Below are 27,196 nucleotides of genomic sequence, written 5' to 3' on the forward strand. Positions count from 1 at the left end.
AGGGTTTCCAGGTGACTGTGACTCTAACTATGGCAAGAATGATTGTGGCAGAGCATCTATAGGTACCAGAAAATTGCATAGAACTATATGCACAGATCCAAATGGGGAGCATGTGTTCTAAATAAGCACTGTTGATCATAGAAATGTCACTCTCTTGTTTTTGATATTGTATTCTAACTACATAAGATATGACCTTTGGGGAAAACTAGGTGAGGGCTCTGTGGGACCCCTCTGTATTATATTTTTTTACAATTCCCTCCCAAATAAATTCCATATAATAGTGAGGTAAGTCTGAAGTACTAAAAATACTTGAGAATTCCTGTATCAGGGTATTATGAAATGAACTACATCTTTAATACGGAAAAGATGCGAAGTCAAAAGAGCCAAATATCATCGTGAAACTGTTCATGATGAGTATATGTGAGTTCTTCATAATGCCATCTGCTACACTGACAAACCCATTTCTTTCTTTGTCTCTTTCTTTCATCTCACTATCTCTTTTTCTTTCTCTGTCTCTGTTTCTTTATCTTTCTCTACTTTCTTCTTGGCACTGAGTAAAAGTTTTCCAATTGATTCCTCCAGTTTCAATTAGATGATCTGACATAATCTCTCTTCTACTTTATTTTTTTGAAATTTTAATAAATCATCATAGTTTATTTAACAAGTTTATTTCTACATCATATTCTGATTTAAAAGCAGTTATAATATATGTGATATGAAGAGACTGATGTACAATCAATAGGTCTTAAGTCTTTTTTCAATGGATTTTCTCCATCTTCCTGCTTAGTAGTAAAAGGCATTTTTAGGTTTATATAAACATATTCTTATGACCACTTTCTTCACAGAAAATTAGAATATAAATAGCAATGGGCATTTAGTAACTATGTCACAGGCCAGTCAGTTCAATTGTGCAGTTGTAGAATCCAACATCAAAGAGTTTCTGAAACTTTAAGACTGAGTGATCTGCAATGTTTCCAACATGTCTTCAACTGCCTTAAGAGAGTATTTTGTTTCTTCTTACTTTGACCTGCAAACTGATAAGCTCTGATTATCTGACTAGCAGCCCAACTAGCATATTTCATGTTGTTCTTTTTCATTTTTACACTTGCTTTTGGATTTGAAGCAATATGACTTGCAGACATGCAGAGCCCAAACAATGCTCTCATATTTCTGTTGTTCAATTTCAATGCTTGTGCAAAATACTTCCTTGAAAGTTCAAGACTTTCAAGTCCATCCTGGGTATACTTGACTTCAGCATACTGTTGACAGTAAAAGTGGTTGTGTGGATTGGTCATCATAAGCTCCTCTAAACAAAAGGCTGCTTTTGCATAGTCGTGTTCATTGATATAAAGTTCTTCCAGTTCATTCCAGGCTTCTTGATCTCCAACAAATTGTACCAGATATTCACTCAGTTCCCGAATGGCCTCCACATTTAAATCAATGGCCTCCTATACTTTAAATCAAATGATTAGGAGGGCAGTTTTAAAATATAAGCAATATACCTCTAACTGCAGCAATTGTATCAAGGACTCACAGGGAGAGAAGTGACAGACATGCAAAGCACCCGCATCCTCAAGCACTTTGTTTTCAAAGGGACACTTTGGTTGTTATTTGCCCCTTGGCTTTATTGTAGGCTCTCCAAGCTTAAAAGACCACAGTCGAGAGTGTGCTTCACTATTTTATACACCCACAAGCCCTTTCCCTACCTTTGAGTCCACCTGGAGCCAGTGGAGCAGGGTTGAGTTTGGACATCACTGAGGCTGAGGCACCTGCACCTGGTGGTGTCTTGCACCTCAGGGGGCTAGCAGCTCCTCAGGAATCCACAATTCAATTCTATTTCTAGGAAGGTGACTAAAACAATGAGTACTAGAGAAAGAGAAAAAAGAAAAGAACGTTTATGAAGAGCCCTGGGTGCTTTTCCTCCAAAACATAAAGACTACAAAGTAAAGGCTGAGCAACAAGCCATTTCCAGATAGAAGATGGAGACAGCCACTCCCCTTTTATTTGTCTGAAAGTTCAGCCTTCTGTGACTCTGGTTCAGCCTGTTGCTATTGAATCTTCCCACTGCACTTGCATAATTTCTTTGGACAATGAACTAAGGATAAGAGTAGAGAACTCCTCAGCTACATTTGCTAAACAACGAGCAGTACCAGAGCCTGTAAGTATGTGAGACATGGGGTACACAGTGTCGCTAATCTTCCCTACAACTACAGAGGGAACACGGTCTCAAATAATCGTCAGAATATAAATCTAAATCGGGAAGCTACAAGGCCTACAGACTTTAACACACAGAGCATTGATGGTAAATGAGCAGATCAAAGATTAGAACAATATTACTAAGGTTAATACAAGGTTCAAAACAAGACCCCCACACACACTTGGGGCTGGGAGTATGGCTTAGTGGTGAAGCGCTTTCCTTCTATTAATGAAGCCATGGGTTCAATTACTCAGCACCACTTGAAAAGAAAAAGCCAGATGTGGTGCTGTTGGCTCGAGATAGAGTGGTAGCCTTGAGCCAAAAAGAAGCCTGGGACAGTTCTTATGCCGTGAGTCCAAGCCCCAGAACTGGAAAAAAAAAATTATTCTCTTCATGTTGAAGTGAATGGTACTGTTGTGTTCCAATTCCAAGAGTGAGCTCAGAGCCTGTGGGCCACACAATAATCCAACCTGAAAAGGAGACTGGGATTTGAGGTTGGACGATGAAGGCAGACTGGCCAGCCAAGGCTGAGAGAGCCATCTTTCCTGTTATCCAGAAAGAAGCTGCAGGTCAAGGGGGTATTCAAACCTATTCCATCAGGCACTTCAACGAACAAAGAGAAGTTCCACCAAACCCAGAAGCACATTAATCTTGCCCCCATACAGCAAGTGTCAACCTACTCATCTCTACCTGGTAGCCTCATTATGAGAAAAACTGAAGAGCAGACTTGTGGACTAGGAAACAGGACAAAATACTAGGAGGCAATTCCCTCTGACATCGTAGTACCAGTAGAGCGCTCTTGTGTATTTTGGACCTATAGAGCCCCCAGCAGGCATCAGCAGACACTGTAGGTGAAAGATCACATCTCACCCAGGCTTGCCCTGCCTGCCTCTGTGGACCCCAGTCCTTTAGTAGCCCAGATTTTCTCACAGTTACAAGCAGAGACACTTGGCTCTAACCTTCCCTGTTAGGCTACAGAGCATTCAGAGAAGTAGAACAGGAAGAAATATTGTATTTTATAAGGTGGGGGAAAGGAAATTGTTCTGGTTTTATTTCTAAGCCAGCATTGTACCACTGGAGCTACAAACTGTTCATTTTAGGTTGAGTTATATTTTTAATAAGGCCTCCAAATGTTTTTTTTGGGGGGTTATAAAAGCCCTTTTATAAAGCCATTTTTAAACAAAACAAGAGAGTTTACAAAAGGAAAAAAAAAGATACAGAAAAAGAATAACTTGCTCCATATGTCCCTAAAAGAGGGAGGAAAAAAATAAAGGGGACAATGCCAACATGCTCAACAATAATGGGTTCTTTTTCTTTTTAATACAAAATACAAGCAAAGGATACACATACTTAAAACAAAGCTCAGGAGCAGACACATAGTCCTGGAAACCCTTCAGTAAAAGCAAAGCAGGAATTTGTTTTCTTTGTTTATGCAGATACATACAGAGACTGGGATATGTAAAAATTAAGTATCACAAAAGATCATCACACAAATCCTACCAATTCATGTTGTATCTATAATTCACGAACATGGTTGACAGGCCCCCAAATTTTCATGAAGTCAACTTTTGCTTTGAATCAAGCAAAACATGCACCCCTACTCTGACATACATTTTGTTTGGGTGTTCGTGTCGGAGTGTGGTTGGGTCTGAGTTTGTGCATGTGTCAGTGTAGAGATTGTGAGACTTTGATTCAGGGATTCCTCTCATTTTACTTTTCTTTCTTGCTTTTGCGGGCCAATCAATCATCTGGGCCATGCCTACCTTTTGTTGAAGGTAAGGACAAGCCAACTAGCTTCTGGGGCTGTTTTCACATAATGAATCACTGACTTTTCTCCCTAAGGAGATAAGCTGATGAGAGGGAGCTCCATACCTAGCAGACCACATTCTTACAACACAGGCCCTAGTGAAGAATACTGGCACCATGAGTTGATGGACAAAATAGGGCATTGAGTCTTAGGTCACCTCTTCGGGCTGTAGCCAGCAGGGGAGCCTAAGGGTTGTTGAACCTCATCTCTCCCATTAGCAATCTCTAGCTGCAATAGAGTTGGGGATTCCAGTTATACAAACAAAATGGAAAATAATTCCATGTATCAGGTAAAGACAGTTGTTCTGATTAAGTAATCAAAAAATTGCCCAGCATTTAAAAAACCTGTTCTTGAATGCCAAAGAAATACCCTGTAAATATATATTCAACTCTGATAAACCAACTCCAGAAATATTTAATTATATTTGATGCAAAAATGAAACTCAAAGTGCCACACATACTACATTCAAAACCAATATATCAAACTTGATTTTGGTAAAAAGTAGTAATAGTTTCAAAGCATCAATGAATAACACAAGATTCAGTATGTCTATATATGCATACTGTTATGTATATTTGTATACAGATTTATTATATACTTTATATATAGTCTATATAGTGTTATATATAGTTATACACACATATATAAAACTAAGTGGAAACTATTACCACGTTTCATCATCTAGGCCCCAAATGACTCCACATTGTCCAATAATGTTTCTATAACATCTCACAATTATCCCTCAGCCTGCTTCTCTTTGAGTGAGAGTCGCAGCAATATTCCAAGCTGTTCTGTGTGTGCTGTAATGATCTGGGGACTCCAATGTAGAGATTTGCTGAATCAGCTTTGCTGTCTTCCTATTAGAGACCGTAGTTATAACTTGGCCCACGCAACATTTATCTACAAATAATTTTTTGGAAAGACTGAATCCAGACTACATATATTTTGCTGGCCTAGCACAAAAGCAAGCGTGAACACACCTACACACACAGACACACACAGACACACACAGACACACACAGACACACACAGACACAGACACACACACACACACACACACACACACACACACACACCCCGATTGGCCAGAATTATCTAGCATAAAAGGAGTGGGAATCACAGTCACCAGAATCACCACTTCAACAGCACAGGCCATAGTAAAATACAATGCCACTCTGTCACCATAAATTATTTCAGGCTAGAACCTTCTGTCCCCATTTGATGGCTGCAGTCAGATGGAGGAGCTGTGATCTTCGAGTCAGGCCTCATTGGCTGACATTCATCCAAGAGGACACATACACCAGTCTTGGCTCATACCTTCCTACTGCACTGGCTGATGACATTATCCCAAGGAGACTAGGAGCTTCAAAAGTACCAAGCAAGAAGGGTATATATACTATGCACCACCTCTGGAACCCTTAGATAAGCAGAGAAGAATTCAGACTGCCTGACCCTGGACCACACAGCAGAAGGCTATAGACACAGTTGAGACTCGCATCCTGTTCCCAATCGTGTACTTGTCATCCCCTCCCTCTCCATCTGTTGCCGCCACCAAGAATGTGTGGCCTCTGGCAACCAGGTAGAAGGCCATTTCCTCTCCTATCTAGTTGCCAACTCAAATCTCAAGTGCAGTTATGAACTCCAGCTCTCAAAGCAGGCATCTGCAGACCACACCGGTGGTGGATCTCATCCAAACCAGCCTTGTTCCTGCGCAATTACACCACACTCCTGTACACATCTAGATACATTTTGAATAAGGTATCAAAATGTTTCCTAGACCAAAATGCTACTTGAGCACAAAGTACACCTCCACACTTGAAACCTGCTCCCAAACAAGTACTTGCCATCTCCTACATCCGAAACTCACAACCTACCTAACAAAAACTGTGCTAAATAAGGATGAGACTTCTGAACACTGACCTGAGGCCCTTGTCTAGGAGTCAATGTTCTCTGCCACAGAAGTGCCAGCTGAAACTCATGCTTGGTTAGGACATCCATTTTCCTCAGATGATGCAGGCTGATGACATAATCCATTCTCTCCATGTTGCCCTGCTCAGGAAGAGGGCTTGGAAGGCCCAACTTTGACAGAGTTGCCCAGTAGCATCTTATGCCCCTCAGCCTCCAAGTGAGAGTGAGGGAACATTCACAGGCTGGTGAGCAGAGGGAAATCAGAGGGTTTGTCTTTGTTGAGGGACTGGCAAGGAAGCATAAGGTAGGTTGAACTCATATGGTGGCACAATACCAGAAGAAATATATCACCATGCACTTTGGTGTTCTTCTATATTTGATTTGAATAAAGGCTCCCAATATTCCCTAGACAGCTTTGTGCTCCTCATAGAGCTAGAGGTGAAGCACCAGGCTGAGTGTCTGCATGTCTGTGCATGCATGCTTTTGTGTATCTGACTGTGTTTCTGTGAATCAATCTCTGTGTGTGTGTGTGTGTGTGTGTGTGTGTGTGTGTGTGTGTGGTAGTGAGCATGGGTGGCTCATGAGACTTAGATTGGGATATTTTCTCATATTCTCTTGTCTTTTCTGACTTCAGGAGGATTTCCATCATTTCACTATGCCATCACTATGACCTGTTGCTGTTTCCTTGTTGTTGACACTGTGGTCAAGAAATCTTCTGTCTAGGCTTGTCCCATGGTAAGGTCCGCCCACACACATTTTTGCTTGCCCATGACTTAGGAGAACAAGAATGGGCTACTACAGCCATTAGAAACACCATTTTCAGCATACAGGGTCTAGTGTCACCTGGGTCACCACAATCCAACTGCATACTTTGTCTCTTTTTGGTGCCTCATAAGGGGACCTTGTTCTTCCTCTCAGGAGCAGTCACCATGCGTCACTTGGGAGGCCCAGTATCATCAAGCTTCCTGGGGCCATATTTTCCTCTTGAATTGTCTGGCACCATCAACCAAATGCAGGTTAGAGCCTCAGTTTCATCAGGCACACAGAGAAGGTGTCTTCTGCTCACATGCTAACACTAGTGCATTGCTAGAATGACCGCAGGCCTTCAGAGAACATGACTTCACTGGAGCAGCCAGAGTTGGAACTTTATGCCTTTTCACAACCCAGTGTACACATAGATCTAATTAGGAATTTCAACCCCATTTGCTGCTGCTACTTTCATCATACCAAAGAAAGATCAAATCACACATCTGAATCTCCAGACTCACAACTCCACAATGTTCTTAGAAAGTCCTTCCTGGGTTGGGAGATTCTTTGTTCTCTTGCAGAAGAGAATCCTGTATGTAATGCACACAGACCAGGTGGAGAAAAAAGAAAAAAAAAGCATAGGAGGAGTAGGGGGAAAAGTAAGAGAGAAAGGAGAAAAAGGAAAGGAGTAAGCAACAAGGAAAAGGAAATAAATATGGGCGAGAAAGGAGAAGATGGAGAAAGAAGGGGCAATAAAGAAAGACAACAAGAGGAGGAGGAAGGGAAGGATCAAGGCTGGGTGAACAGCGAGTACATGCCTTGTACTTTCCCCACATTGGGCATATCCCACAGTGACTACCATAGGACATGCATCTCTCAACAGATGCTTAGCTCTTTAAAGAAAACAAACTTCTCTTTGGGCCATTTGGCCTCCTGCCTACTGGATGGGATGAAATCTGCTCCATGTTTCTGTTTCTGCTCATTGCAGTGTCTGGCATCCTTTTTCCAAGTCCTCACCTAAAGCCTCAAATTATGCCCATTCTCGAGGTCTACTCAGTGCAAAGCTTTGTGCAAATAACAAGGGTGGATCTGGAAGGCTTCCCACCTGTGTTTGACTGATGTTTGCTACAAACCACCTGTGGAGACTTCCATCCGCCCTCTTCTGTCAGTTTCTTCATCTCTAAGAGGTCTGACTGATCTGAAGTCATTGTGAGCATTCCAGGAAATATAGCCAAAACAATTAGGCGTTGTTAACTATCTTTTAATAATGTTATATCCTGAAGTTTTTCTTTTTGTGTTGGGTTGTTTAATGAATGTATGTCAGAGAGAGAAAAAGAGAGAGAGTGTGTGTATGTGTGTGTGCATGTGTGTCTGTGTATTCACACACATACACATACACACACACACTATATATATATAATCAGAAACTGATGTTCGGTGTTTCTTGCTCACCGGAGCTCTATAACTTGAACCATACCTCCAATCTAAACTTTGGTTATTCACAGGTAGTATCTGGTGACAGTTTTTACCTAGCTTGCTTCAGGAAACAATGCTACAGATTTCAGTCCACTGAGTATCTAGAATGAAAGTGGCGAGCCATCATGATTGGCCTCTGAATTCTGCTTCTTTTCTGGGTCTCACCTTTCTAAAATGTCTCAAACATCCTGTGGAACTATAGCAGGACTTCACTACCCTCATGCTCTTGGTGTCACATAGCAAAACACTGTCTTAGTCAAACAGTGGTTGGATGAATAAAATAATAAAGCTGTTGCATGGGAATCCACTATCCTTGTGATACTGAAAGCTGAGCCTGTGCTGAACACTGCGGGGGATGGGGGAGGTGGCAGGCTGTAGAGGACTGTGAGCCAAGGCCAGAAAATGAACAACGTGCTGGTCTTTGTACAGCTCAATCTCTCTACAGTGTTTTCAAACTGCCAGGTCCCTCATATCTCTCATATCTTCTTGCTCTGCCCTCTTTTTTATTGTTATGTACAGAGGGTTTACAGTTATGTATTGTTATGTACAGAGGGGTTACAGTTACATATTTAAGTTAGTGCATATGTACGTTACTTGTCATACTTATTACCCCCCCCTTCATTTTTCTCCCTCCTTTCCTCCCCCGAACACACCCCATTTTTTCATCATTTTAAAAAAATCTTCCCTTTAATGGACATTGTCATTCTAGACTACAATGCTTATGACCTCTATGATTATTAACAATTCATTCTAGATCAGCGATATCATGTCTCAGAAGACAAACTCAGGAGATGCACAGTAACATCTTCTTGGGCAGTTTGGGTCAAATGGATATCCTTGCTTCAAGGGAGGCTAGAAGGTGAGCGAGCCTCTTTCCTAGGCACAGGGAAAATTTGAGGCAATAATGGAAAAGGTAGGAAGAATAGATATCAGGTAAGAAACTCTCATTAGGCATCATATAAAGCTTATAATCTCTTTATGAGATCCTTAAACAGTTATCAACACCAGTGCTCCAGTCTGGAGAGCACCTTCTGCCCCAAATACATGTGTTTATGCTTCTTAGCCTGTTTCCCCTCCTCATGTCCATTCTGCAAGAACATTCAATAACTTTCCTTGGTCTCTGGCTCCCTATATCTGCCTATCTTTGCAGGACAAAGGAGGTCTTCTTGTAAAGAAGTAAGGAAGAGGAAGAGTCACTTAATTTTGCAATTGCAGATACAGTTTTCCTGAGATAGAAAAAGAATGACAAAAATGTATAATTGAAATCTGGTGCTACCTGAATATATCTTTGTGAGTGTGTTTGGGGGTAGGAGGCTAAATATTCCTGGATCTCGAATGAATTTGGACTGGGCATTCACCTTGAGAATTTTGGATCAAGGCTAGTACACCACTCCACTAAGCCACAGTGCCATTTGGGTTTTTAATAATTAGAAATAACACTCTCAATCACTTTCTGGCTGAGGGTAGCTTTGAACAGCATTCTTTAGATCTCAGTTTCCTGAGTAGGTTTGAGTAAGTGGGGCCCAAATTGAAAATGTCTTTTGTCAAACCTTCCCTGAGGTTTGGGATTAGGGGTACTGCTTTGACTTTCCCACTGCCTGGGTCAAGGGAGGAACATGGGGAAAGTTGACGCTGACATCTGGTGGCTCAGTGTGAAGCAAGCCCAGGAAGAAAAGTGCTCTAGATATTCAGAAAAATATTTCTTTTGTTTTAACACTTGCTTAACAGATGCTATGCAAATTGGCATATTTTCATTCCATAAAATATATTCCTTAAGAAAGTATTTGCTAACTACAAACTATCTTCAGGAATAATAGCCAAGAAAGGCTAAGAATACAAAGATAGAAAACCATTTACTATACAACTGTCAGTTACTAAGAGCATCAGTGGCTATATGTTAATATCAGTCTTCCAAGAGGCCTGCCTATGCAGGTCAACTCTCCTAGAACAGGTTATTCCTCCAGGAACAAGTCCTAACAACATGAGTGAAATATTATATATCAGTGAAGCTTGCCAGAAATTCATGTTCTGAGACATTATTGGGGACTGGACATGTGGAACCCCTCTCTTGCAAGTTACAAAGCGTCAGACTCCTACCAGAAAACCAAAGCATAGCCACACTATTTGTACAAATGGCTTGAGCACTGATGAACAGTCATTTAACTTGTAGTCAGTTTTGATGAGAACGTTCTCCAGATATAAGCACCCACCAAAGTTTTGCTTCTCTATGAGACATTGTAAAGCAGAACTGTCAGGGCTGCTGTATAATTCTTCTTGGCACAGCTTGGAAGTCAGGAGGCCTGAATTCTTATCCCAGAATGAACCATATGTATGCAAATCAATTGTGCCCAGTGAGCCACTTTGACCCGTTCTGCAAATGGTGAAATTCTACTAAAATTCAAGTTCCTAAATGTCCACAGAGGCTTTTTTCCCTTTCTCTTAATTTGCATGATTCCCCATAGTATTTTGTGACTGCAGAATTATCTTAACACCAATAACAGACAATGAAGAAAGTACACACTTTTATGATCATCAACTTTCACATGAATGTGCAAAAAAGACTAGTTGAGGAGAATGTGTCAGGATCAATATACAATTCAGTTTGACCATTCCTACATGTGTGATATAACATCAATGCAATTTTTTTTCAAAAATCAGTGCTTACCAATGCATAAATACACACGAATGTAGAAGGCAAAATTGTACAATTCATTTGTGATGAAAAATTAAAGGTAAAAACCTGATTTATTCCATTAGAAGTGCCAAAATCAGTTATAAAATGTACATTTAAAAATCGTTTGTTAAACTGTAATTTATTAAACTGCAAAACTCTAATATTTCTACAAGGATGCAGTAGAAAAACTCTTTCACACTTAGGAATGAGTGTACTTTTTTACATAAAGCATCAAAATGCAACATATAACCACAAAACCCTAACAACTATGTATCTGACAAATGAACATTTTTTTCTGCAAGAAAAAAAAAAACTTGGGTAAGTGAATTGGAAGGCCAGCTTCTGTATAAGAAAATATTTTCACATCTCACAGAGGACTTGTCAAGACACTTAGCATCACTGACCTTGAAGGAAAAGCCATTTTAGCAAGATATCTCCACAAATCTATCTGAATGACTTTATGGGGAGAATATCAAATTCTGACAATGATGTGATGAAACTGATCTCTCATTCATTGTTAGTGGGAATACAAAATTGTGCTGATAGTCTGGAAATGTCTGCTAAACTTCAATTCTCATATTTTCTTCCCTCCTTCCCTCCCTTCCTTCCTTCCTTCCTTCCTTCCTTCCTTCCTTCCTTCCTTCCTTCCTTCCTTCCTTCCTTCCTTCCTTCCTCCCTCCCTCCCTCCCTCCCTCCCTCCCTCCCTCCCTCCTTCCCCCCCTCCCTCCCTCCCTCCCTCCCTCCTTCCCCCCCTCCCTCCCTCCCTCCCTCCCTCCCTCCCTCCCTCCCTCCCTCCCTCCCTCCCTCCCTTCCTCTCTTTCTTTTTTCCTTTCTTTCTTTGTGTTGGCCCTGGAGCTGGAACTCAGGGCCTAGGCTTTTCCCTGGACTTCTCAGCCCAGTCCTGTTGCTCTACAGCTTAAGCCACTGCTGGAAATAGGGGTTTGGGTGGTATTAAGGATTGGAAACAATAGTTTCAGGCATGTTCTAACTGGAATCCTTAGATCTCAGCTTCCAGAGCAGCAAGCATTCCACAGAAGAGACACTTCCACACTGGAGTTAGGTTTGTTTCTCTTTCTTTCTCTTTTCTTCCTTTTGTCTTGATTTTTTAAGCTACTGGTGTAGGTCAGGGCCTCATGCAGTTCCCCAGGTGATTTTGCTCACAAGTGATATTCTACCACCTGACTGTTCCTAGCTGTTTCTTTTAGCATTGAAAATATACTTCTAAGCCAGACACCAGTAGCTCATGCCTGTAATCCAATCTACTCAGGCCACTAAGATCTGAGGATCACAGTTTGCAGCCAGCCCAGTCAGAAAAGCCACCATGAGACTCTAATCTTGAATAAACTACAGAAAAAAGCTGGAAGTTGTGCTGTGGCTCAAGTGGTACAGCAATAACCTTGAGCACAAGAGGCTCAGAGACAGTACACAAACCCTAAGGTCAAGCCCCAGGACAAGTTAAAAAACCCCAAAACATATGTACTTCTCAAGCAACCCAGACAACACACAGAAGTTATACTTAACAGCTGGCTCAGCAATTGCACATCTGGCTATTTAGCAAGAGGAAGTCAATTTATGTGAAAACAAAACTTTATGTGAGTATTCATGACCCTTTTTTAAAATTGATTTTTAGGTGTGAGGGCTGAGACCTTCAACTGTTCCAGAGCTTTGTGCTTATGCAGGCTTTCCTATAAGTGAACCTTAACTCAAATTCTTTTTGCTGGGACAGATTTCTTTTTCTTTTTGCTGCTGTTCTTGTTGTTGTTGTTGTTGTTGGTGGTGGTGGTGGTGGTGGTGATGCCAGTCGAGGGGCTTGATCTCAGGACCTTGTCTTGTCCCTGAGATTTATTGCTCAATGCTAGTGCTCTACCATTTATGCCATATCTCCACTTCCAGATTTTAGTGGCTAATTGGAAACATGAGGGTCTCATGGACTTCCATGCTCAAGCTGTCCTCATACTGCCATCCTCAGCACTCAGTCTCCTGTGTTATTAGGTTTACAGGTATAATGGGGCTGGGAATATGGCCTAGTGGCAAGAGTGCTTGCCTTGTATACATGAAGCCCTGGGTTCGATACCCCAGCACCACATATATAGAAAATGGTCAGAAGTGGCGCTATGGCTCAAGTGGCAGAGTGCTAGCCTTGATCAAAAAGAAGCCAGGGACAGTGCTCAAGCCCTGAGTCCAAGGCCCAGGACTGGCAAAAAAAAAAAAAAAGAAAAAAGATTACAAGTATGAACCTCTCAGGCCTGGCTCTGGTTGGGATTTTCCTGTCCATGGGTGCACTTCTGCTGTGATAAGCTTATTTTATGGTCTTCCATCATATTTAGAGTAACAGGAGTGTATCACCAGGTAACAGCTCTCAGTTCCCTAAAACTTTTATGTAGTGCCTCGCATTAAACCATAATTCTCCTCATCTCAGCTTTCCAAATAGTTAGGATGATATGTATAAGCCATTCACCTGTTGCTAGAACTTTTATTTTGTTTGCGTGTGTGCGAATTCCTGGAACTGTGTGTGCAGGTGCTTCTGTGTTTGTGCGTGCGTGTGTGTGTGTGTGTGTGTGTGTGTGTGTTTACGTAGGAACTTAAGCTCTGACTCAGCTTTTTGTTAATAATTCGCACTATAGCATTTGAGCCACAGATTTTACCTGCCTTTTTGGGCAGATAATTGGAGATAGGATTCTTGGAGACTTTTCTGCCCCAGAAAACTTCCAATCTCTGTCCTCTATGTCTCAGCCTCTTCAATAGGACGATAGTCAGGAGCTACCAGTGCCTAGCTCATTTTATTTGTAGTGGATTATACTATGAGGCATATTTGAGAATCCGTAGCTTATGGCTACAGTACTAGCTATCGAAATCTGAGACTCCCAGGGTGACCCCAGCTACAAGGGAAAGTCCATGAGACTCATTTCTACCTAACCAGTAAAAAGTTTAAAATGGAGCTGTGCCTCCACTGGTAGAGGACTTTCCTGAGCAAAACAATAAAGCTACAGCATTATACAACTGCATTCAAGCTCCAGTACCAGCAATTTGAAATAAAATGTAAGCAATCCCAATGTTCTCTAATGGGAAAGAGTTAAAATGGCACATTCATACTATAGAATTTCACTTCCCAGCATAAAGGCATGAACTAATGTACTTTAGAAAGTCTCAGAGATGTTGCTCACTGAGCAAAAGGGTATAAATAGATTATCATTCCAGTTCTCTTATATTTCCAAATGAAAACATTGCAGAGATAGTGAACATGTTGGGGTTTCCAGGTGACTGTGACTCTTCTGTGGCAAGAATGATTGTGGTTGAGAATCTATACATACAGGAAAATTGCATAGATCTACATATGCAGATCCAGATAAGAAATGCATGAGTTCTAAACGAGCACTGTGCTTTGTTGCAATGTCACTCTCTTGGTTTTGATATTGTATTCTAACTATGTAAGATACGACCTTTGGGAAAATATATATGAAAGCTATGTGGGACCCATCTGTATTATGTTTCTTTTTACAGTTCCCTCCAATGTAAATTCAACGTAATAGTGAGGTAAGCGTGAAGTACTACAAATAATTGAGAATTCCTTTATCAGGGCATTATTAAATGAATTACATTTTTACTATGGAAAAGAGGCAAAAATCAAGAGTAAATATCATAAAATTGTTAATGATAATGAGTATATGTGAGTTCTTCATAATACCATCAGCTACTTTGACAAACCTGTTTCTCTCTGTGTCTCTTCTCTATCTCTTTCTCTTATTTCTCTGTCTTTCTCTTGCCTCTTCACTGTAATAAAATTTTTACAAGTATTTCTGACGGTTTCTTAGATGATCTGACATAATAGCTCGTCCACCTGAAATCAAATTTAGGAGGGCAGTTTTTTTTTTTTTTTTTTTGCCAGTCCTGGGCCTTGGACTCAGGGCCTGAGCACTGTCCCTGGCTTCTTCCCGCTCAAGGCTAGCACTCTGCCACTTGAGCCACAGCACCGCTTCTGGCCGTTTTCTGTATATGTGGTGCTGGGGAATCGAACGTAGGGCCTCGTGTATCCGAGGCAGGCACTCTTGCCGCTAGGCTATATCCCCAGCACCAGGAGGGCAGTTTTGAAATAGAAGCAATATACCTCTAACTGAAGCAATTGTATCAGTGACTCAAGGGGAAAGAACTGACAAACTGGCATGGCAATCTCTCGCATCCTTGAGCACTTTGCTTGCAAAGGGACACTTGGGTTGCTAATTGTCCCTTGGGTTTATTATAGGAATTCCATGCCCAAAGGACGTCAGTCAAGATTGCGCTTCAAGATTTTATGCACACGCAAGCCCTTTCCCTATCTTTCCAATTTGCCTGGAGCAAGTGGAGCAGGTTGTGTTGCACACCACTCACTCTGAGGCACCTGCACCTGGTAGTGTCTGGTGCTTAGCTGGGCTTGCAGCTCCTCCCCCTGCCCTACCCCACCCCACAGGAAGAGCAGAACACATCTGAGGCACAGAGCCCAGCTGTGAGCTGGACCAAGTGGATGGAGCCTGGAAAGAAGGCACTGAGGCCCCAACTCAATCCTTCAGAAAGCAGCAAGGCTGACAGGAGTGCAGGAGCCTGGCAAGCAGGCAGTGTGAAGACACCTTGTGAGCAGCAGGCAGATGTGCAGGTGGCTTATAGGGTACAGGTGTGCAGCTGGCTAGACAGATGTGCAAACAACTTGCACACTTGTGGACAGCAGGCCTGCACTTACGCATCAAGAAGCAGGAGAGCAGATAGGGATGCAGACATTCAGTTGGGTAAGAGTGAGTAACATCAGTGGGGCAATGTGTGAGTTTGTGTGTGTCTGTGTGTGTGATAGAGGGGAGTTTGTGTGTGGTAGAGGCTACATTTTGTGTGTGAGTGTGTGGATGTGGTAGAAGGAAGTTGTGTGCCTGTCTGTGGTGAAAGGATGTGTGTGGATGGAAGTGTGTGCGAATGTGCGTTTGGGTGGTAGGAAGCATTGCCACTGTGTGTGCTTGCCTGTTTATTGTGGAGGGAAATGTGTTTGTATGTGTGCTGAAGAGGAGTGTCTATGTCTGTACCTGGTAGAGGAAGTGTGTGTGAGTTTGCGCAAGTATATGATTTGGGGAGGGAGTCTGTGTGTATGTGTGATGGAGGAGTGACCGTGTGTGTGTGTGTGTGTGTGTGTGTGTGTGTGTGTGTGTGTGTGTGGTAAAAGGCAGTGTGGAGGCCAAGAATGGAGAGGAAGAGATACAGCTTGCGAAGGTATGGGTACCTGTGCTACCTTTGTTTTTGCTTGAGCACTGGCTGTTAATGTTGCTGCTGATCCAGGGGAAGGGGCCTGGTCCTGCTGTTGCTGCTCCTGCTGCTATCCAGTCTGTGGCTGCCCCCGCTACCTCAACCCTGCCCTCCACTGAGAAAACGGCAGGAAAACTGGGCAATATATGGCAGAGTCAAAAGAGGATGGGAATGTGGGAGTGGGGGTGGGGGCTTTTAATGATATGCCCATGGATCCAGGCAGTAGGTAAGGGCTTGGGGAATATTCCTAGGCAGCTGTAAGGAAGGACCTTGAGGAAAACAGTCAAAGTAGGGATCGGTTATCACTCCCACGTGGCCCCACAGATCAGGTTGCTACGGTAACCAGGTGGAACTCTGGGAAGATCCAAGATTCCCTCTTCTGCTGTAGGCAACTCAGAGGGTGGGCATGGCATGGGTGTGGTGTGGCATGGATGTGGTGGAGGGATCCATCAATGGGCCAGGAAACTGGGGCCTGCCGGCAGACAAAACTGAGAGACACTTCCCTACTGTAAAGTAGCAGAAAGCTGGAAGTGGAGGTTTGCCTCAGGTGGTGGAGTCCCAACTTCAAGCAAAAAATGCCAAGTGCAATCACAGGTCCTGTGTTCAAATGCCATTCCAGGAACAAAAAAAGATGCCAACTACCTTAGAAAATTAATATATCCTAATGAAATAAAGCTCACTTTTCATTGTCAGTGGTGAAATCATATTGGCATGAATTCTATAGAAAACAGAGATTTTTATTCAAGAACATGTGCACATATTACATATACCCATCTATATAATAATATCTATGGAAAAACAAAGAGCATGAATCTAAGGGAAAACTTACATGAAGGGGATAGGGAAAGGAAAGGAATTGAGGATGAGAAATTTTAAATAAAACAACTACATATGGAGAGAGCAGAAACAATTTTAATAAAAGTTGTCACCACTACTTGGTGGGGATAGAGAAAAATAAATTGATGTATAATACAATCCATAGACAAAACAGAATAAATTGTGTACTTGAATTTCATTTCATAATATGCTTGTGATTTTCTTTAGTCCTAGGGACATGGACTTTGACATAGCCAAGTCCAAGAATTTCATTTTTGTTTGAGTTCCCATTAAAATAAATGCTTACTTAGAAAAGGACAAAGCATGTGCAGATGTAGGCAGCTTCTACATCTTCACACGCCTTCAGATGGAGTGTGAAACAGAATCACCAAGGACGTAGTATTCATTTTTTTTCAATTTTTGTATGTCAAGTTTGATACTAGATTTTTATGCACATGACTTTTTATGGATGCCAAAGTTATAAAACAGTATTGAAAATAACCTCCTGAATACTGAATCATTGGAAACATATCTTATTTAAATTCAGTAATTTTAACTATTCAGCTTTCCTTGGTGCTCCATGATACTTGTGTTAGAACACATTGCATTGCTTATTTATCACTTATGTGGATAACTCACTACTGAAGTAATTAGAATAAAAACCTATAAACTTTTTTCAAGAATACATGAGCATGGCTTCCTACCCTCTTTATTCAATGTCTAATAAGATTTTAGACATGGAGTTGCCATAATGCTTTGTCCATTTAATTCTCAGGACCATAATGGGGATTCAACACAGGACCTAATGCTTGCCAGGCAGACACACTAGCACTTGAGCCACACCTCACCCCAATAATTAAATATTTTAGGCAGTTGAAAGCTGGGTGTGCTGATGTCCACCTGTCATTCCTGATACTTTTGAAGCAGAGACAGTTGATCACTTGAGCCCAGAAGTCCATGGCCAGCCAGGGCAACATAGTAAGACCACAGGTGAAATGAAAGAAGGACGAAATGGGCATATGATCAGGAGTTATGCCAATACCTTTATTGAGATAGCTATATTAAGACAACTTCAGAGGGCTTGGGTTTATTTGAATAAATTCCACACTGGTTATGTTTCTTGGTGCTACTGCAAATTGAACACTAGAACTACTTGAATGCTTTCCAGGTTGATGCTACCACAGCTAAGCCAGGCTGTAGTTTTATGTTCTGTTGGTTATTTGGGGGAACATGGGACTCTCTTTTGGAGATACCTGCCATGTCCTGTTGGGTGTGCACTTGACCATGATGTACCCATGTTAGTCTTCCCATCTACCCAATGTATGTATGATATCAGCTGTTCACCACCATGATTTGTAGCAATTCGTTGAGAAGGGATCTTCCAAGCTTTTCTGCCTCAGGTGGCAAAGAACTGTAATCATGCCATTTCAGCCTCTCATGTGAGACATTGGTGCCTGGCAATGTGCAGTATTGTTGTTTTTTTCATCTGGGGAGATGATTTACTTGTAGTATGTTCTGGGGCTTTAACTGATTGCCTAGACACTATCCCTGAGCTTTTCTGGCTCATTCTGCCACTTGGAGCAACTGCTCCAGTTCTGATATCCTGGTGGTTAATTGAAGATGAGGGTTTCATGGACTGTATTGCCCAGGCTGATTTCAGACTGGGATATCCCAATCTCAGCCTGCTGAGTAGCTAGAATTTCAGACATGAGCCACCAGTGCATGGCTGTTGTTTCCTTAATGCAATCACATGGCTCTTTTGTTCCCTGATAAGAAAAGGTGCATGGGACACGAAAACTTCAGAGCCTACACACCAACAATTTTTACAAAGGTTCTTTTTGTTTGAAAACCTTTTATGGTTAGCACAAAAATTACAGTCAGGACCAAGGGTGCATACCTATAATTCTGTGTGTAGAGGACACTGTGAACTGAGGATCATTTCAAATGCAGGCCAAGGTGTCACTAGGTTGATCATTTGAGTGTGTATTGAGCAAGGCATTTATAGCCATATGGCAGCTATTAGGGAAAACAGCTTCAGAGACTGTTTGAAAGGAACTTACACTTCAATTTTGATAGAGAAATATTGAAAGTGGCCACTTACAAAACTTCTATCTAAGATGATTATTTAAAATATATGTTCATGGTTAAATTGTTCCATGGTGATTGAAAATTGAACTTGTAGCTGTTATTTGAATTGTTGCCCATACACAGAAAACTTTCTCCATAAGGCTTTTGGGTATAATCCTAGATACTCAGGAGTTGAGATCTAAGGATCATGGTTCACAGCCAGCCCAGGCATGAAAGTCCATGTGACTCTTATCTCCAATCAGCTACCCAGAAAGAGCCGGAATTGGCACTGGGCCTCAAGTGGTAGAGCCCTAGGCTTAAGCACATTGAGGCTGAGGGAAGGACTCCAGGCCCTGAGTACAAGCCCCTGGACTGGCAATATATGTATATTTAAATCACATTGTTTTTTTTACATTACTAGGAAAGCTATTTTTATTAGGCACCGTGTGTATGTGTAGCATTCATATGTAATTTATCTAGTGTTGATAAAATATAAATTGTAATAAATGTTAAAATGAAAATGGCTCAATACCAATTTTAACAGCACTTCTATAATATATATTAACTCTAATATGTGCCAAAAATGACTTTTTAGTGCCAATCCTTGGGCTAGAACTCGGGGCCTATACACTAGTAGTCCCTGAGCTTCATTGGATCAACATTAGAGCTCCACCACCCGAGTCACAGCTACACTACCAGCTTTCTTTTTTTTATTAAAAGGAGATAAGAGTCTTTGAATTTGCCAACCTGGTCTGGCTTCAAATAGGGGACCTTCAGATCTCAGCCGCCTGAGTAACCAGGATCAGCTATATGAGTCACTAATGCCTTACAAAATTTTCCAAACTTGATGACTTCAGCTTTTGTGATTTTTTTCTGTTGTTTCGTTTTTGTAATTTAATTTTATTATCAAGGTGATGTACTGAGGGGTTACAGTTACATACATAATATAGTGAGTACTTTTCTTGTCAAACTTGTTACTCCCTCCTTCCTTTTTTTCCCACTTTCCCTACCTCCCCAACCCCTACCCCCAACAAGTTATACAGTTCATTTCCAACACATTGTCTTGTAAATATTGCTGTTACATTTGCTCTCCCATTGGCTTTTATCTCACCATTTTGTTGTTCCCTTTCCCTTCCCTAATTCAGATAACTCTGGGTATTGTACATAGGCTTATTCGATCTGGTCTGCCTTCTGCTAATGAGAAATGAGTTATTTGCTATGGGAGTGTATAAGCAGTGGGGGGCAGACACTCAGAGACAGGTATTGAAGAAATACAACATAAGTAAAAACAAACAAACATCTACTTTTTAGCACTGGTGGCTCACAGCTATGATCATATCTATACAGGAGACTGTGCTCTGAAGACAGAGATTTGAGGTCAGCCTAGGAAGAAAAGTCCTAGTGATTCTTATCTCCAATACACCAGTACAAAGCCATAAGTAGAGATGAAGAACAGGTTGTAGAATGGCAGCCTTAAGAAAAAAGACAGCGTTCAGGAGTTGGTACAAGACCATGTAAACAAACATACAGGCCCATGCACACATGCATGTCTCTTCAAAGAGATATGAGATAAAAGCATATTTTATGGCTTCAGATGTGACACAAGTGGTTGAAAACATTGCTAACACTCCACATGCTTCCTAGTACTACTAAATAATAACCTATTTAAATCGAAGAGACTTCCAATGCATGGTTTTCTTTGTGTAAAGCAGTCATATTTTTCTTTAAGGGATGACTTGCTATGATTAGCATCTTTCTCACTGGCATTTAAAACAATAACTAACTGTGCTCTTCATTCAGGATGATACACATGGTCCTTATTTTTAACTTAATAGCAAACACACCAAATCTACTTCCTCTGTTCCTAGCCCATAATACAGAAATATTGAAAGTGCAGGTTTCATTTTGTAAATAATATGGATTGTTTTTCTGTTTTAAAGTTTCTACACGTACATTAGGAGCATTTAGAACAATGGGAAGAACATAACTCATAGCACAATAGTATTACTTTTTATTGGATATTTCTTGGTGTCTTCAATTTGCTTTTCTCAGAAGGCATATTTTTAATGGCTCTCTTACAGAGAAAGGGATACATGTACACATTAAAGAGTGATTTTTAAAAATTTTAACTGTTTTGTGCCAGTTCTGGGGCTTGTACTCAGGGCCTGGACTGTGTCCCTGATTGTTCTTGCTCAATATTACTGCTCAATATTACTTTGAGCCACAGCTCCACTTTTTCACTCCACTTCCAGCTACACTGGACTTTTGGTGGCTCATTGGAGAGAAGAATTTCCATGGACTTTCCTGCCTGGACTGGCTTCAAATCATCCTCAGATCTTAGCCTCCTGAGTACCTAGGGTAACAGGTGTGAGTCACAAGCCCTCAGTTAACACATTAAAGTTGGAGAGCCTCATCCTAAACTGTTAGATCTCAAAGCTCTAGAATCAAATTTTCTTCAAAACATAATAAAAAGTTTATCTTTTCAAAATAGAAAACTAAAAACTTTAAAGTTTGTGTGAAATATAGCAGGTCTGAGGCCAACAAGGCCCACATTCTCATCTGGACTTCTCCTTTACCACGATGAGAAGAACAATCAGTGCTAGAGAAAGGAAAAATGGAAAGAATGTGTGCCATGAAACCAGGTGCTTCTGCTTTTAGCCATAATGACTACAAAGGGAAGGCTGAGCAAGAGGGCATATCCAGATAGAAGATGAAGACAGTCACTGATTTTCCATTCCTCTGAAATTTCTTCCTTCTATGACTGTGGATCAGCCTACAGCTGTGGAATCTTCCTAGTCCGATAGAATGTTCCCTTTGAGCTGGGGAGAACAGAAGATCTCTTCAGCTGTCATTCCTCCCTCCAAGTATGTGTGATATGGGGTTCCCCAATGTCTGCACTCTTCACCACTACTACAGAGGGACCAAGGTACCAAATGGTCTTGGGAGTTTATATCTAAATTATCAAGTTACAAAGCCAACAGCTGCTGACTATAAAAAGCATTAAATTGAATGTGTAGATCCAAGGTGGGTAAATACAAATAAAAAAAGACCAGGAGAGTCTTATCGACAATTAACCAGAAAGAAGCTGGGAGTGGGTTGGGGCTCAAGAGGTAGAGAGGCAGCCTTGAGGAAAAAAGCCAAGCGTGATCTCCCAGCCATGACTTCAAGCCTCAGTGACAGCACACACAATAAAAGAGTAGAACAATGTGCCAACTACAGAAAAGAACAGAGAATAAATACATGTGCTATTCATTTGCATAAAGAACTACTGAGAAGATGAATCAGAACCCAATACATGTACCTGTAGCAGGCAAGCTGGGGTCAGAAGTGGGAATGACTGAATGAAAGCATCCAAGACCAACCAGAACAAAACACATGGGAATGGAACATTCTACCCTTTATAGAATGTTGGCTTTTGAACTAGATAATTAGATGCCCTTTTTAAATGAATGCCAACAAAACAGAAAAAGTAGTGGGAATGAAAAAGAGAAAGGAATCTCCCTGGATAGGAAAAAGAATCTCAGGAAAAGTTTTCCAATCACTAGTTGGAACCAAATTCAGGGAACGAATGGGATCAGTTTCCTCTTCTCAGAGCATTTTTGCTTTGGTTTGATACTTGGACTGGCTCAGAGCCAAGGAGGGAAGAAGTTTCCTTTCTCTCCAAGGAAGCTGAGGAAGAAGCCTACCTTGTTTAAGGAACAGGAAACAGCAGCACATAGCAAGTCAGCTGCCACAACCATCATGTATTCATTCCCATGTGCATTCCTCTTCCACAGCATGCTGTGTACACATCACCTACACATCTGAAAGGGGCTTCTGAATCTTGTCAAGTTCTTTAAGATGGTTGTCGTTTTGTGTTGGATGCTGACTGTAGTCGCAAGGGGGAGGTCCTGACTGACCCTCCCCTCCTCCCGCCCTGGAGCCACATGGCTGGAAACCACTCTACCTCCTTCCGGGTCTGGAATTAGAAGGAGTAGTTCTGGACCAGCCCGCCTCCCATCTTGGTCTTGGATCCACTTGTCTGCCTCCAAGATGGTGCCGCTGGGGCCCAGGGGTGGTTCTATTGGGGTATGACGTCAGCCTGTGGGGGAGGGGTCCTGGGGTGCCACTCTTGCCGAACAGCCCAGATCAGCCAATTGCTAACGTCCAGCTAGCCGCCCAAAGTCCCTCTCCTTCCCGCCATCACTCTTGCTTTAAGTGTAGTTGTCCACCCCCTGAATAAACGGAAGTCCATCGGACGGCTCCCGGAAACCGCCCTGTCTAGAGTCTGCTTTGACTTAAGGGGGGGCTTTGGGACTGGTGGTTTCGCCAGCTCGATCCCCATCTCGGCTTAGCCCCAATCGGGACACGCTCTGGCCTCCTGCTGGCGGGAGAAGCGCATAGTGCCCAGTGTCCCCCACAATTTATGTAGCCCGACAGTATACTAGTACCTGGTAGCTGGATTTGACTTTACAACTCATGACTTGTGCTCTACCAATGGAGGGAGTCATACCTCCATTTCTGCTACTTAATTGGAGATGGAGGTCTGAAAACAAAAGTCTGAAGCCTTTTCTTCCCCCTGCAGCCTTGAAACCTCTGGTCTCCAAGTCTTAGCCTCCTGAGTAGCTAGGATTATCAATGTGAGCCACTGGTGCCAGGTTGATGAGTGGATATTTGTTCCCTGTGGCATTTTTTCACTGTGAATTACCCGTGTTCTTCAAAACACCCTCCTAAGCTTGGTTCCTTGTGATATTGACAGCAGTGCCCCCACCATCTTGGAATGCACAGGGAGCTCTTCTTCCAATCAGTTCTATGATACACTCCACTTTCCTACTTCTTGGAGGCTTAGTCTCTTCAGCTAACTCTCAAGTCACTCTTTTCCTCCTTCTACCTTAGGTGTCATCATGGCATAATAGGCATGCTTGTGTCCCCTACTTTTGTCTGTATGCTATATTCATTCTAGAGTTTGCTGGTCATGGGCTTGAACTGATAGCCTAGGTGCTATTCCTGGGATTTTTTATTTTTGGAAAGCTACCACATTATCACATTAGCCCAGCTCTACTTCGAGCCTTTTGCTCGAATTGGAAGTAAGAGTCTCATGAACTTTCCTGCCCATGATGCTTTTGAACTGTGATCCTGAGGCCTCAGCCTGACCAGTACCTAGGAATAAAGGCCATAGCCACATAATAATTTTAATTATTTTAAACAAACTTTCATATCAAACTTTTACTAAGCATTCATTATAACCACTAAAGTAGGAAAGCAGCACAATTTGTGCCTGACAAATGGTACAACACTCATCAGGTTTTTGTTTGACAGAGAGGAAAGAGACTATTCAGTAAATGACACATTCACTTATCTAGCACAAGTCCAGACGTAGGGCCTCCTAGCAGCTGGCAGAAAGATGGAAAGGGGTAATGTTGCTGGACACATAAAAATGGGTTAGCTTTCATTTATTTTTCCCATCAAGGCTACCGCTCCAACACTTGATCCACAGCTCCACTTCTGGCTTGTTTTAGTATTTAACTGGAGAGAAGAGTCTTCAGAACTTGCTTTCCCATGCTGGGTTTGAGCCACCATCCTTAGATCTCAGCCTCCTGAATATCTTGGATATACATGAGTGAGTCACCACTCCCAGCTGAAAGGAACATTTGTAAGTTTTGTTCCCGATTTTGTTCTGGGGCAATTCAGGATCTAGCTAAGGGAAATGGAGCTGTTTCTCTAGCATCCATCCTCTCTTTCTCATAGCCTCACCATCCATTCTGTGTCCCACTCACCATGCCCTGACTCCATCAGTTTTCTGTCATGCTCCTGAATTGAAGGTTTTTGTATTTGCTTCCTCCAGGGCATCTCCCATTGCATGCTAAGGAGCACCTGCAAGCAGAGCACAGACTTTGGGGTTGTTCCCCTATTCTTACTCTTAAATCATCTTGCGACACACCCATGTTGGAACTTTCAAATAATTGAAATGTCTCTCTAGCTACATTATGAGCTTCCTCAGGAATGCAAATCATAAGCCTCTTTATTTTGAGGAAAGGAGAATCACTTTCTTAAAAAATAAAGAATATGAAAAATATCATGCATTGGTGGCTCACTCTTGTAATCCCAGCTACTCAGAAGCGTGGGATCTGACAATTTCAGTTCAAAGCCAACCAAGGCCAGAAAGTCCATGAGCCTCCTGTCTCCAATTGCTGTCCAAAAAGCAGGAAGTAGATCTTTGTGTCTCAAGAGGCAGATCATCAGCCAAGAGCCAGCCTGAATGCCACTTACAGCATTATGAGGGGATGTATACACTACACAACGGCTCAAATAATTAGATATAAAAGAGGAATCAAGGCTGCCTGACCCCAGGCCCCACAACAAAAGTAGAAATTAGCACTTTAAGCCTGCTCCTAAAGACACCTCAGTGATATCAGAAGATAGCTCATGAGCCCTCTAGCGCTCCCAGTGGTGGTCTACAGAAAATACATGCAGGGACTCCCTATAGCCCCTACACAAACCCTATTGACATGAACAGGAAGATTTGAGAAGCCTGCATTTTCACACAGACTCCTGCCCCTCACTTTCCTAATTCAAGTGAAGAACCAAACACAGACAGAAAGACAGAGACAGGAAAACTGATGCTTTAGGCTATATACTCATGAGCCAGCACTGAATCACTGGACCTACATTCCAAATCGTTGTAGGCTGCATTACAGTTTGAATAAGGTCTCACAATATTCTCTAGGAAGTATTGGACTTCCAGCCTAGAGACACAACCCTACATTGTGTGTGTGTGTGTGTGTGTGTGTGTGTGTGTGTGTGTGTGTCTGTCTGTCTCTCTGTCTGTCTGTAGGTCTGTGTCTGTTTTTCTGCTGGTCATGGATAGTTAATTCAGGAATTCCCTAACTCTGACTTGTCTTTCTTCCCTTTAGTGGTTGTTCTACCACTTGGGTCAGGTCTCCCGTGCCACAGCCACTTTTTTGGAGTGTCTGAGGCTATGACTTTTGCCTTGATTAGCCTCAAACATCAACCCATAGCAATTTGCTCCACAACCAGCTAGGATAATAAGAGTGGATCACCACAGCCACCAGCAGCACAATTTGAACACAAGAGGCTCTACTGAAACATAATGCCACCTGTCAGTACCTACTCAATAAGGACTAGATACTTCAGCATTCTGTCAATAATGCCACCTTGCCTCCCCAGACTTGGAGAGACTAGAATCTTCAGTCTGCTTTTGGAGGCTGAAACCTTGTGGAGGAACCTCATTCCAGGTTTCAGAATTCATTAGCTGAGATTCAAAAGGAAATAAGCCAGTGATGTCAAGAAACCCGGGGCCATACTTTCCTCGTGCGCTGCCTAGCGCCATCATGCATGACGAAACTGGAGCCCTAAATTCACCAGACTGAAGGAGGAGATGTATTCTGCCTGAATGCTGCAATCAGTAAAAACCCGGAGAGTAATACTGTTTGCCAGACCCCAGTACCCCACAGCAGATCAAGGAAGCCACAGTTATCTCTTAATCCTGTTCTCCATAAAGCACTTATTCCACTCTTCTCTTCTTGGTGGCACCATCAACAAACCAATCTGTTGATCAAACTGGTAGACATGTTATACTGCAAACAGCTAGATGGCAAATTCTCCTGCCTTGTTAATGCCAGGACCTGGTGATTGGTGAGGACCACTAGCGCCCTCAGCAGACATCAGGAGACTCTGCAGGAGGAGGCTCTCCAGCCTTATCTGTACCCTCAACCCCATTCCCCTACCACTTACCTTCCTCACACTGCAATGAATTTACAACTCAAAACTTTCCAATAGTTTGTGAGTCAGAATTCCTACTTCTCAGCTTACCAATTAGAATGAAGGAACACAAAACAGCACAGGTAGGAATGAGTTTTTGGTTTCTGGTGTGAGGTTGGTTTGTTTGTTTAGGAGGATTTCTGTTTTGTTTTGTTTTGGTTTTTTTGAAACAGAGGAAAGAGGTATATTCAGCTTTGTACCAACCGAGAACTATACTAGTGAGGATACATCCCCAGGACTTTAATGTTTGGACAGAGTTTAAGCAAGGTCTTGTATTTCTGCCTTGGAGCAAGCAGAACACAGGGCTTCCTGGATTTCAAGAGAAGCAGTACACCAGGCCATATTGGGTGTGTGCTGGCACTGGATTGTGGATTCAGGGATTCACCCAATTTCACTTGTTTTTCTCATGGTTATATGGGAGGGGAAATCTGTCAGTTGTGATGTGCCACTAGCACATACAATAGTTGATTTGTTTTTGTTTGGA

General features: G+C 42.1%; 1 pseudogene; it reads right to left on the bottom strand.

Moving 5' to 3' along the window:
• Positions 1–948: 948 nt before the first annotated feature.
• On the bottom strand, positions 949–6,047 carry LOC125343146 (annotated as a pseudogene).
• Positions 6,048–27,196: the final 21,149 nt, after the last annotated feature.

The sequence above is a fragment of the Perognathus longimembris genome, chromosome 28 (genome assembly GCF_023159225.1).
Source record: "Perognathus longimembris pacificus isolate PPM17 chromosome 28, ASM2315922v1, whole genome shotgun sequence".
In the NCBI taxonomy this organism is placed as follows: Eukaryota; Metazoa; Chordata; class Mammalia; order Rodentia; family Heteromyidae; genus Perognathus; species Perognathus longimembris.